This window comes from Platalea leucorodia (assembly GCF_965183815.1).
Source record: "Platalea leucorodia genome assembly, chromosome: Z".
Classification (NCBI taxonomy): domain Eukaryota; kingdom Metazoa; phylum Chordata; class Aves; order Pelecaniformes; family Threskiornithidae; genus Platalea; species Platalea leucorodia.
In genome coordinates, this window is record NC_138858.1 from 15,892,367 (window position 1) to 15,906,721 (window position 14,355).

Consider the following 14,355-nt stretch of genomic DNA (forward strand, 5'->3'; position numbering starts at 1 on the left):
ACAGGGTGGGGAAAGAGAACAAAACAGTGTAATGCAGCATAGGGATCCACACACAACCTGTGGGATGGGCAGTACGACAATCATGTCTTCAGGGTGTGTCCAAACCTGCTAGGATGTCCATACTTTGCTCAACATGGTCTGCTGTTCAAGGACCTGGCAGCTTGCTTGGAGCATGTTTGGGATACTCTGCAGCCTGGTCTGCTCTGGGTGGCCAAATCGTCCACTTCGAAGCATTTCCTGTTGGTTTGCCTGAGTGCTGGATTGTTTCGGTTTCACTGGATATTACTGTGAGATAACTATTGTTACTCATATGATGTACTGGGAGTTCTTCTAACAATCACATGAAATGTAGCTAGTGCTATATACTCAAACGTCTCACACATATACATACAGACTGAGGGCATATTCTGGGAGGGAAGAAACCCTGACTGAGGTCAAGAGTTGAACATGCCTTGCATCTAAACACTGGGATGAATCCATGAATTTTGTTTATTACCAGTTGATAAACTGATTTTCATCTGAGTTTGTTTTCAAGGCTCCTAAAGAAAGGTGTTCATTATGTAGCAGAGTGGGTCACATACTTTCTAATGGGCTTTTCTGTTGAAAAACTCTGGAGAACATCAGTCTACACCTCAATTCATGCCAATTAACAGAAAGGCCAGTTTCCCTGTCTGATCTTCTGTGGCTCAGTTACCCATGAGCACCCTGGATTATTCACTCTTTAAGGAGTCAAAATTGTGGGAGCAGGCCAATAAATTAATTTCTTATTCTCTCAGAATCTTCCTGCCACCACTTTTGGTTGTAGTTTCTATCTTTTTGTTTCTATCTGGAGACATTTTCCCAGTTGTGTTTTAGTTTCTTCCCCAATAGAAAAGTGTGTTTTCTGTCCACCTCTGCTATGTACCTGCAAAGTAATCAAGAGACAGGAACATGCTGGACCAGACTTGCATCATGAAAAACATGAGTCAGGCTCCAAAGGAAATCAGCAAATATTAAAATAAAATTTATAGTTGGCCTTTTTTCTTTTTTTTCGTGCTGTTGTTCACACATGAATACCTTGGCAGAAGCTGGCCTGGAGTCTATTTTAAAATGAAATATTTTGATTCTCCCAAAGCAGGATTACTCCAGGAGGCTATATAAAAATCAAGAAATATTCCATTAACAGAATATAATACAGGTTTCCACATTTGTTTCTTCATTCCGGTAAACAAGTGGACTTTTACTTCACTGAATCTAAAGCAGACAGTGGCAAAGGTTAACATGACTGCTTAGTGCTTCTCATGTTCTGCCTCTCTTCAGAGTCCTGCTTGTGCCCAGGTTTTTTTGTACCCTCTGGAAGAAAGGAATATCCAGAATGTTCTACATGTTGGATGCAACCATTTTCTCCCACTGTCTTGTCTGAAGGAAGAGAAACCTCTACGAATTGCCAGTTCTTGCTTTTTCCTCTGCTCACAGTTGACGGCTCATTAGCCCTTTCACTTGGTGCTTCATTAGAGAGTGACTTCTTCACTTTGTGAAAAAGAATAAAATGTTCATGTTAAGAAAGCTTGCTTCTAACCTGGGCCAGATTGAACTTCATATAAGATTCCTAAGCTGTGCATTAAACTAATTGTTTCTAAATCTGTGTTAGCGGCTGCTTTAGTGCAGAATTGATGTGCTCATATGAACTCATTGGCAGCTTGCTTTGTTTCCCAGGTGAAGTTTCATTTGTTTATTGTTATTTTCAGAGTGAACTGAAAAAGCATCCAAACAGACAGCAGTTTCAGTACATTCTTGGAGAGAATTGTAAATGATACCTGAAGCATGAAAAGTTTACTTTAATCTGGAACATTGATTTTGATAGACTAATTGGATGCTGCTTGTTTTTCTATTATAACCCCCAGAGCTACTTCAATACACAATTAGGGAGAGAGAAATCTCAACACCATAACTGTACTGTAGATAGCACAGCAAGTAAAATACAAATGTTCAGCAACATTTTTAGGTTGTCTTTTGTAACCAATAAATAACTTAGTATAATGACTTGTACAACAGGAACAAGGAACTAATTAAATTTAGGTTAACCTGCAGTGAGCTTTTTGTATCTGTACTTTAGTTAGATATTGATTGAATGAAAGGAAACAAAGAAAAACTATATAAAGTACTCTCTTATGTTCTGGTCTCATCATATACGCACAGATAGTATTACTGTGCATTTTATTTGCAGACCTCTGCTGATGCTTGTAAACTACCCCAAAATACAGAAGTACTTGCAAATGGAAGATGTTAAATCAGTGACTCAGCCCAAAGAGGTTTGTGGTTTGTTTGTTCATTTTTCCAGTTGGTAGCACCTAAAACTGTTCTGATGTAGTTTGTAGGGGGGTAAATTTTCATCTCTCATTTGCAGGTATGTGTGAGAGCACTACAGGCAAGTGGATAGGCAGAGATTGTCCATATGGGTTTTGGAAGAAATTCCCTTCACATCTTTCTCCAGAGAGAGGAAGGAAGGGGGATTCTCCCATTCAGAGGTGTAGGAAAACTGGGTCTGTACCTGGAGATAGTGGGAGGGATATGTTTTTGTTTGTAATGGTGCTGCTGAGATACCTTGCAACCTGGGTTGGTTTTCTTTGCTTATCATGCTTAGAACAGTTGTCAGATTTGTTCTTAATTCCTAAGTTTTCACCATGTCCAAAAGCCAAGGATTAGTGAATTTGGGGTTTGTTCCCACTTGTTTCCCCTTTGTCTATCATATAGAATATGGACTGTATCACGGGTTTATCAGGGCATATTTCATCTGAGCATTCTTCTCTGCTATTGGAGGGGTCCAAGATTTTGTGGAATTTTTTGTGAACTGATAGAAATTTTGAGGTCAGTGGGAGGGGTTGAAATATTCCATATATTCCTTATAAAATTATGTCAGGTATTTTGTGGCCTGCTGTCTGCAAGAGTTGAGTGAGGTGGATTGTTAGTAACCCTTCTTGACTTAGCACAGTTATCTGCAGTTGTGGGGTCTAGACCTGGTGGCTCTGGCGGCACCTTCAGTTGTACATCTCAGAGCACAGTGGTAAACATGGGAATTGCCCATCACAGGACTCCCACCGTATGGAAAAAGGCATGGGCTGAAGTGGAGCAGTGCTTTGGGTGCTCAGGCCTTTAGTCCCTCATCACTGAGATAAAGCATTTTGTGCCTGGTAGGCTGGACAGAGATGCCCTCTTGGACAGAGGCTGGGCTGAGCCTAGGACACCTGGGATGCATCCTGCCGGGGCCTCATTGCCAGTGACAAATTGATGCATCCCCTAACCTCCATTTCCCTTCCTCCTTCCATATGGCAAAAAAAGACTAGAATTTAGCCCCTAAAAGAATCAGTTAAAGACAAATGATTTGACATTTTTAAAAACTTATGTTTCTTTGTAGGCAAATTTGTAGTGGAAAACTTTTTTTCAGCCCTGTGCTAATAAACTCACAAAGCTTTTGAAGCCAGACAAACACGTATGCGTCTAGACTTCCAGTGCATTTTCCTCTTTATATCCACCTCATTTCTAGATAGATGCTGCTCAAACAGGGTATGCATATGCATGCACATGCAGCCCTGCAGCACATTCATATTCCCAGTATAGTCAGCATGTTCTGACTCTAAGTCCCTCCATCTGTGTTCAGAGCAGCAGCATGCAGCCCTGCAACCTCAGAGGGTTTTGTCTGGACTGGTGTGCTGGTTTTGGCTGGGATAGAGTTAATTTTCTTCACAGTAGCTAGTATGGGGTTATGCTTTGGATTTGTGCTGGAAACAGTGTTGATAACACAGGGATGTTTTGGTTACTGCTGAGCAGTGCTTACACAGAGTCAAGGCCTGTTCTGCTCCTCACCCCATCCCACCAGTGAGCAGGCTGGGGGTGCACAAAAAGTTGTGAGGGGACACAGCTGGGACAGCTGACCCCAACTGACCAAAGGGATATCCCATACCATATGACATCATGCTTAGCGTATAAAGCTGGGGGAAGAAGAAGGAAGGGGAAAGTTTGGCATGATGGAGTTTGTCTTTCCAAGTAACTGTTACGCGTGGTGGAGCCCTGCTTTCCTGGAGATGGCTGAACACCGGCCTGCCGATTGGAAGTAGTGAATGAATTCTTTGCTTTGATTTGCTTGTGTGCGCAGCTTTTGCTTTACCTATTAAACTGTCTTTATCTGTAACCCATGAGTTTTCTCACTTTTACCCTTCTGATTCTCTCCCCTATCTCACCGGTGGGGAGTGAGCGAGCTGCTCTGTGGTGCTTAGTTGCTGGCTGGGGTTAAACCATGACAACTGGGGAGGAAAAAGTAAAAGTATTCTCTCCATTCCGAGTGGCAGTCAGAGAGAAAGGCGATGGATGGTCCAGTTGGTCAATATGATTTTAGATAAATCAAATTGCTGCTGTATGCTTAGGGGCCTTGAACTTGTTGCCCTTTGGAAGAACTGGGAAAAACGTTATCCTTGTCAGCAGACTGGAGTAGGTTACCGATTTGTCAGGATATGTTATTCCATTCTTTACTTCTCCAAAACAGATTGAGGGCCTTAAAGAAAGCAGAAATGAGGATTAGGAGAATTAGATTCAAGCTGCCATAAATTATCTCATGCTAGATATCTGGTTCCAGTCTAGCTCTGTGGTGAACTGGGGATGGGTGAAGGCATTCTTTTGAAAGGCTGGTAAATGAGAGTGGACAAAATTCTTCTGTCTCTTCATCAGGGAAGGTAGTGGGTGTGTCAGTGTGTTTTGCATGAATAGCCTCTGAAAGCTGCTGCAGACTAGCCTGCATAGGAAAAAAAAATTATTACCGGTATGTTTTGTACAGATTTATAATTGTTTGTACATCAAACCAGATAGAGAAAACTGCTTTTCCATGGATATCTGTGAAAAACAACAGCTTGTGAGTCTTTTAGTGCTTTAATAATTCTAACCTTTGATCACTGGAAGAGGTAAAATACTTTGGCTGCTTTCCCTTATTCTGTAGAGTCCCTTTTATTTACTTTAATAACCTGCTCCACTGGCATTTGGCATGGCCAGCCTCAAGTGCTGGTGGCCTGGGTCAACGCATGTAGATGTGAGTGTAAGCAGCTGGTCTAATGCAGTGAGATGACTGCTCAGGTATGGTACAAAACCACACTGTATTTTTAGACTATGATACCTCTATGTTATTGTGACATGGTATGTTTTCTCTTTTACTGCTATTTCTAGAATGAGAAGCAGAGTTGAGTGTACACACTGACTTGGTATATCACTTTGCTGCAGGGGTTTGATCAGAGGACACTACAAACCCGTTATTAATCTGTTAGTGCCTGGTGAGGTTTATTAACCTGTTGTCACACTGCTTCATGACCAATTGTTTATTTCCTAGTTGATAATTTTGAACAAACTAGTGAGTAAAAATCTGTCCTGTGCCTTCTAATGTAATGATCTTTTCTTACTACCTTCCTAATCTGCTGTTCTGATGAATGTGCTGAACATTTTGCAAGGCAAATCACCCCATTTATTTAAAGTGCTTTTGAAGTTAATACCTCATCTCTGTTAAAATGTATTAAATTTCTTAAAAATAAATTTTGTAAGATAATTGCAATTTTCTGAGATTGCCTAAATGCTAAATGCATTAAACTGAAAACACCTACAGGGGCTTCCCACAGACAGTGCAGTATTGTACACCACATATTCCCCTGTGCATTCCCTACAGCACACCAGTTGCCTGAAACTGTCCAGCTGCAAGTCCCCAGCTGTGGCCAACTGAAAAGAGAGACTTACCAGATAAGAACAGGCTGAACAATAGAAACCTCCCCCAGTCAAAGCCTATCAAGTAAGATAATTCAGGAACATTATTTACATTATCAGTGTACTTGAACAAAAATCTCGACTTTGAACATCTAAAATTGGGACTTAAAATCTATGTTTGGATTCAGATTTGAGTGGCTCATCGTTAGTCATGAGCCATGGTTAACTCTTTCCTTTCACTCTGTGGCTTGTCTTCATCTCTGCTCCTGCAAGTTAGACGTATTTGATTGATTGGATTACTTTCTGAAGAGATTTCTAATCTGTGTGTTGTTATTCATCAGTTAAAAATGGCTCCGGGATATTTTCTCTGAAAGCTTTAAGTGTTGGTTTCCACATGTCTGTGGATCATTCTTAGGGTTAGGGTAAACTTGTATTCAGAAATTTCTGGTATCTGTGCACCTGGTATTTTAATAATTGAAAGCAGTCGGTTTCCATCATGGAAAAAGAAATGTGAAGTTTGTCCACAAGAATCTACAGAAAAAGACTTGCAAAGTAATGGGACAGTTTCTTCCCACCATTGAATCCAAAGACCTTTATAGTCATCATTTTGGGTCAACAACAAAGACGAATCATCATTTCCAGCTTCAAGAATATTTAAAATCAAAGTATTTTCAATAACATTTATCAGGCTCATATTTGGCTATATCTTTTGGTGTATCAGCCTGCATCTGAGCCTCAGCCATACAAAGTTGGGACTAAATATTATGAGAAGTTTACATTTGAGCATTTCCAATTAAAAAAAAAAAAAAGGCCAAGCAATGACAAATGTGGAATGGCTTTATTATGCATTACTCCCTAAAGATAAATATTGCTCAAGTTCTTTGCCAACTTCTTTGGCAAGTTAAGTTATTCCAAACAATAATAAATGCATACTGGTAGCTTTCCACTTTATTTGTGTTGAATGAGCACTTACTAAATATTTTTTCCCAACAGTTTCTTTCCAAGAATGCTTAAAATATCTTTAACTATATGGGAAATAGTGAATTGACAGCAGGCTGACAGAATCTACTTCTCCAAGAGATGTATGACTGTACTACTTCCACAAAATGTGACACTTAAGTTAATGGGGTGACTCACTGTGCTTTTGAAGGGGTCGGTTCATTGAGAAAGCAAGCGTCTGAGCTTCGTCTGAGCTTCTACGAGCATCAGACAACAACTCTCTGTGCTACACCTGTAACTTGCTATAGAAGCAGGACAGAGCTGATCTGAAAAGCAGTTAATTTGATTTCTGTATTCATTAGAAGGAAATACTTTCATATGACGCTAAGAACAAAGATACAGACAACTTCACCAGTGTAACACTAATGATGACAGTGAATACAAGATTATACAGAGACAAGTGAGGTAAATGTATAGATGGAAAATGTAGTGAGGAGAAGCTTATGCAGTGTATAAATGAAAAAATGCAGAATGTTAAGGAGGAGCATATATTTTTAAGCTATAAAATGATCTGGATGAAATATGTACATGTTTACGGTCTGGCATCTGGCATGTGTTACATAGCTAGCTTTGTTTGAAGAAACTTTACCAGTCCTGTGTTAAGCCAAGTCCCTCCCTATTAGTAAGATCTGTGGTTCATAAAAAGGCAGGCCACATGCTGGCAGTTCAAGCACTCAGAGAAATGTCCTCCAAAAAGTCAACCATTCAGATTGCAGTCCTTGTGCTAGTGCTACCCACGCAGGGGAAATCTTTCCCCATTTGTCTGGGCATGCCGGTGGCACGTTGTCAACTGCCATCGTCGTGGTCAAGTTGTCAGGGATGTCATCCCAGAACTTGTGCCCTCATCGTCCTGCTGTGAATTTTCTCTTTGATTTTTATGTACATATGAGAACAGTCATTAAGAGTAATATGAGTTCTAACTTGAGGCTTCACCTTGGCTGTAAATGTAATCTGTACTGCACAGTTCAATTTGATTTAAAACAGTACTACATCAAAACTGATATTCCCCCCTTCCACTCCTCTCCCACCATGCTGCTTTTATGAACTCAGACTGAAATCCTGAGGTTGGAAGAGTATATATTATTTCTTTGCACTTTACTGCTGATAATAACTTGCTATTCCATTTCTTGGGTCAGCACCCAGATTCAAAATTTATCCATCTCTCCTAACTCTGAGTGTGATCATCTATAGCTAGAATTGTCTTACACACTAATGAATATGTTCCCTCAAGTCTTGATGTTAAATTGCCATATACCTTCTTTCATACACAAAAACCAAGTTCTGTAATAGGATTTTCAGCAGCAAATTAGGCTCTAAGGGGATTTACCAATATTTATAATAGTTCATGTTTTCTTGAGAACTTTAGCTGTTTGGAGAAGGAAGGGTTGAGAGGTTAAATTTTTCTGTATTTCTCCCTCTCTAACTATTAGATAGAGTACATAATTTATGATTCATCTGAATATAGACCTAGATCTTTTCTATAACCATCCCCTCTTGGGGGAGGTTTGGGACAGCCCAAACAGTGATTTTTATCAACTCCTCCACTCTTTAAGATTTTGTTTTTAAAAGTGCTGGAGATAAAGGCTTTCATTGCACTAATCCCAAAACTGAAATTGTAAGCAGTGAACCTTCCAAGCTTGATATGAACATGACATAACATGATGGAAGAGGAGCACCTGGGGAATTAAAGTCTTGACATTTCTGATCTCCCCTTAAACATTGTTTATTAAAATAAAGCAGCTAAAAGAAGACTCCATGTTCTGTAACAGACATTTAGCAACTCTACTAACATAAAGCACTTCTCCCAAGTTCAGGAAAATTCACTAGGCAAAATTAATATGTGTGGTCTGAAAATAATCTTTGGCAGATTAATGTGTATTCCTCCACCACACTCCATAGTGCTGACCTGAGAACTTCTTCTAAGCACATGGATAAGGACAGGAATCATAGTGCTAACTTTCCTGGGATCCAGATTAAGTCTGTAAACCTGAGACTGGTTTTTAAAAGAGTACTCAAATAAGACGCAGTCACATCCTTCCTTATTTGCCTGAAATTGAAGGATATCTCTTCTCAAAGTGTTATCCAAAATAAACTTTCCTTTTCTTTTAATCCATCAAAACAACATGGTCATTCATACTCTGTTCTGTCAGTCATTTGTACACCACTTTTCATGTTCTGTTTTACAAAACAGTTTATATAATTAAATTAAATAATACCTTTAGGCTTGAATACACAATCTGGGAGCAGGTCTGAACTAGAAATTCTGTTCCAGTATCTCTTCATAAGCAGTAAACTTACAGTGTCCTCATATGCCACTGAGCAACCTACTTGCTCCACTGGCATGCCTGCTGCGGAGTTGGGGCACTGAAGGTTTTGCTGCTCTTTCCCTTCTTCTGAGGGGGTCCCCAAAGCCTCTTATTTTCACCCATTCCTGATTACTAACGAGGACAGTGTCTCTGGCCATGTAAGTCTCCTGTAAGCCCTTCTCCTCTATGTTCCCATAACCAGCAACTGCTTAAAATAACTCCACAACTTTTTTAAACAGAAATATTTTTTTTCTCCTGACAATTCATATCAAGCAGAAGAAGAGCACAAAACAACAAAAGGCTGTGTCTTAGCTTAACATTATGATTTACTTGCAAGTTTGGCATAAATTCCCCTTCTCTCAGACTGCTACCTCTGATATGGAGGAGATGGGCAACCCACACACAACTCTCATGGTGCCTCTCTGCCAGCAATGCATTAGCTTCAGTTTGACTGTTCTTCCATTCTTCTCAACTAATTTTTTTTAGTAGTCAAGCATGTCCTTTGATAGCAGTTTTGGCCTTGGAAGAAATAAAAATCTTACACGCTTCTGACAACGAGGTGAGTGGATGTCCCTTGAAACAGGACTTCCTTGCACATACAATAAAGCCAATGTGTAAAATATTCTGGGGTACAAATGCACAGCATAACTTCTATTTTACAGTTATTGCTTATGCTATTTATCCTTAGTAGCTGCAGGGTAACTCACCCCTCTTTCATGGCCATACTTAGGGCATTTGTACAGTCTACATGTGAAATCAGCCTCTCTGCTGATATTAGTTTATACTGTGCCACTGACTTCCGTGATCCCTTCCAAGCAATACCTTCTTACGATTTGATCCAAACCTCTCTTGGGTGAGAGGTTATTATCAGTCATTTAGGTCTTGTATTTTTTTTCCCTTAGTTGTTTCCTTAGTTATATCACTGATGTCCTTCTTTGGAAAATTTTTGTATGTATTTTGCATCGTTAACATGTTTTAACCATCTTTTCTCTTTCCTAACTGTGACTGTGCTGTCTCCTTACACTGCCTTATAGGCTTCAAGACAGTCCAGGGTTTCTGTGGTGTTGTGCGAATTGGTCCTGCCTCTGACATGCCTTGGCCCCAGGATACACTGTACACACCCTTTGTCTGGCTTGAGAGGTCTTCATTGCAAGGGTGGCTCATGGCAGCCTTCCATATGGCTTGCACTAACAGATCCTTCTCGTAAGAGGTGGGATTTTAGGGTTCTTTTTATTGTTCTCATTCTTCTGCCTTTTGTGAGAAGGCTGGGCTGGTGAAAAGACTGTCATTCTCTGTGCTACGTTACTGATGCTGGCTGTAAGGGCAATGCTTAGCTGGTCTCATCAGAGTTGTGTAAGGGGGCTGCAATTGCTCTGCGTCACCTGCTAATGCCAACCAAAACTCAGAGCTCAGCTCACCAAAAAGAACAAAACCAGCCACAGGCAACTTCCAGGTGAAGTGTGTAGAAGGCATTGTTTAGTTTACTTAGGACAGTAGTGGATAATGAAGCATGAAACAGATGTTGAAAGCTAAAAAGACAGTTCTGTTTGCCAGTTGTCCAACATCACAAAGTGCATTCTTATATAAGGTGCCCTTGTACAAAAGCTAAACAGACAACTCAAAAAATATTGTGCACTTAATTAATACTAATGATGTCCTCCTTAATCTAGTCACAACTGTCTGTCACTGTGCTTCCAGGGATAAAAACTTTCTCCTGAGGCATTAATGACTGAACAAAAGAAACTTCTGGAGTTTATCACATTCTTCTGAAATACTGACTTATTTGTCTGCTGCCAAAGGCAAGAGAGTGGATGGAAACGGCCTTTGTCTGATCCCAGAGGGTGGGTGCAAAGCACTGCCATTACAAAACTCGATCCAAAATAGACAAAGATAAGTACTGCACTGCTCAACAGATGCTTAAAAACACTAGAATTAAAGTCATCATAAGCAGTTTTAGACTGAAAAGTGTGTGAAATACTATAAGTAAATCATAAGGAAATTAATTCTGAAAAATCACCTTCCTTTAATACAAAGTTTTCCAAATCAACTCATGTCATCGCCTATTCATAAGGAATTTGGCAGGCATGTACCAGTCCAACTGGTATTTTTTTATAAAGCCAAGCAAAACAACCAATACATTTTGATAGTCTAGTCTTTGGCTAACCAATAGCTATGGAAAACCAGGGTTAAATCTTCCTTTTATTCTCCTGCTCCACCACTCCCAGAAAGTTTCATGGTTCTAAACTGGCATTTCAGCAAAATTTAAGTGCCATAGCCCTAACCTGTGATTTTATAGCCAACCCACTCAGCATCTGTAGCGCCTCTGAGCATGTCCAGAACTGCCCTGCATCTTGACAGGGCTGAGGTGGCTGGCACCACCATCACACCTCATCCCAGCCACATCCCAAACTTGGCCTCCTTCCTGCAGAGCTCCCCACGTGCCCAAACTCAGGCAGCTTTCCCAGGCAGCACCCGAGATGCACCAATGGGATCAGGCTCCCTAGAAAATGTATTAAGGGCGGTTGTCGTCTTTTTTTTTTTTTTTTTTACAGTACTTGCAAAAGGAGAATTGCTTTTGATGTTCCATTCTTTTTTACTCTTCATTAAGACAACAATCCAGTAACTGAAGGATTCATCTAGGAAGGGGTGGAGGGCCCTAAATTCAACATCTGCTCAGGGTGAAGTTGTTAAAATTCACATCTATAAGTATGACAGGACAATTAGTTTGAGAATCTTTTTGTAGAAAGCAAATGCAAGCACCAGAGCTTCCAATGGTATCAGGGTATCAGCTACAGTTCCCAGGAAGCACAAATCAAAACATTTTTGTAGTAATCACACATTTGTAGGGACAACTTCATGTCTTATGGAACCAGATGAGATGACTTAAAATAGATCTTTCCATTGCTAATTGCTCTCATTGCTCATAGAATGAATCCCAACAAAGGGATAACAAAATGTTATCAAAGAAAAATAATATTTAAGTGTGTAGGAAGGTAGCTGATTTCTCTAACATTATTATTCTTCCTCTGTTTTTACTGAATTATGGTCTTGTTTGCCTTAGTGAGACAGCCATAGTTGTATGGGAAAATGCTTCATCAGTGCTCTGTTATTTTGGAAACTGAAAACTTTGAGTAAAAAACACTTCCACTAAAAACCAAGAATTTCTGTTTGGGAAGGCTGCCCAGCTGCCTGTTGCCCAAGTAACCTGCTTGTCCCATGCCACAATATTTGTGTATCTATCTTTTGAGAGGGGAGGGGATGAGGTTTACAAGTTAGCACAAGAAGGCAACAAAAAAGGCAACAAATGCATCTTCTTGCATCTTCCTCTGTTGTCTGACCAAACTCCACAGGGAGGTGGAGTGGTTCACCATGAAACTCTGGAAACAGACTGCATAAGCCTCCACCCTCTCAATTCCAGCTGCCTCTGTTCAATGCTTGCTGCACAGCCCACCAAAAATCACAAAGGGCTTGATAAAATGCATGCAGTTCATGGCTATCTCCTCGTTCAGGTCAGAGCAGCTTCTCACCTTTTGAGCATGGTCCAGGGAAGGGAATGAAGTCATGGAAGGAAGCTTGCCCTAGTTTATTGTCAGCACATCACTGAGGTCAAAGGGAAAGAATTTTGTGTCTTAGGCAGGATAAAGTTTTAAAATATCAGTAAAAAATGCCACAGTCACTTTAAGTATTTTTCCTAATGTAAGACATACATTTACAATTTACAGAAGTTATTGCTTGAACTTACAGCTCTATCAGCAAGTGAAGAGCTAAAGAAAAGTCACAGAAGTTCTGCTAGTATAGCAGCACTGCTAAAATTTGGGCCTAGATTTCCCCAAAAGCTTGACCCTTTTAATCTTGGAATACAATTGAGGTTTTGCAATTTATTTTGACAGACCTAGAATCTGGCCTTCAGATACATAGTACTTGTCCTACTTGTTCCAGAGAGACTATATATCATTTTGATCAACACTCAAAGTCGAAGTTCCCCCCAGAGCCATGAAAATGACATTTACTGAGCCATAGTCCATCAAAAATTTATGAATCATATCACATTAAATAAAAATAGTAAAAGAAACTATGAGAGAAAATGTTTAGATTTATTTCCCTCTATTTAGTTCCCATCTGAAGAGAGTTCTTCTGAAGATCTGCTTAAATATGATCCATGGTTTTTTTCCACACAAAACAAGCCCATTTCAAAATAGCTATAAGACATTGCAGCGTGCAGCATATGGGATGTGCAAGGCAAAACTGATGACTAACACTGTAAACATTACTTATTAACTTTAATTCATACTATCTCATATCCTCCTGTCAGCTCACTCCTCCTCCTCCTTTTTTATTATAGATGAATGAAAACTGATGCTTTTGCATTCTTTTTAAGCCATTAAAATATGTTAATTATTTACCATAAGACATCACAAAGAATAACGAGACACATCCGTGAAGTTTTCAGCTTCCTCTTGCAGCAGTTTCTTGGCTTCGGCATTGTTTAAAGCAAAAGATAAGAAATGATCCCAAGCAAAAAATCCCCACCCTTTTCTTCAGAATTTTACAGGGCCAAATTTAAGGGAATCAGAGATTGTCAACACTGATACTTGGGCCAGTCTTCTGAAACAGTATTACACTTGTGTATTCTAGAGTTACATGTCCAAATGTGCTTCAAAATCTGTTTTATCACAAGTAGAAAGTACAGGAAATGGGAAGGGACTGTCTCTTGATATAGGCTCAGAATGCAACACTGGTTTCAATGTGAAGTCTGCATGAAAATAATTATTGTGAATAACTTTAGCTACAGCAACTAAAAACATTAGGTTCATATGTATGTATGTAGGTTGATGTTGCAGTCCTGAACCTTCAGGCCTTTTTTCTTTAAAGCTAAACCCCAAACCTAGAGGCTAGGACCCAATAAACCAGCATATGCAGCCCTGTGGCTAATGAGAGCACCTGTCTGCTCCAGGCCCAGTCAGGAGCTCTGATTAGCTGGGATCTTGAGCTGGGAATCTGCTCCCAGGGCAGTACCTTTGCTCTAAAACCCAGAAAGGGCTCATTTAAAAAAAATAGTCACAGTGTCTTTAACATTTTATAACAGAGAAAAGCCTTAGAGACTTCATTTTGCAGTGGGGAAGATACAGCTTCAGCTCTGGTCTTAGTCTATGGGAACTGAAACACAACACCTGCATCCTCAGGAGGGATGCTGGGCACTGGTCAGGGAGGAGTATTTGTTACCTCTCACTCCCCCTTGAGGATGTACCATAATGAGCAAAAGGCTGATAGTTCACAATGTCAGAGAAGGAGAAGAGCATGAGGTTGGCTGTGATGCTGCAACTCCCTCACTTGG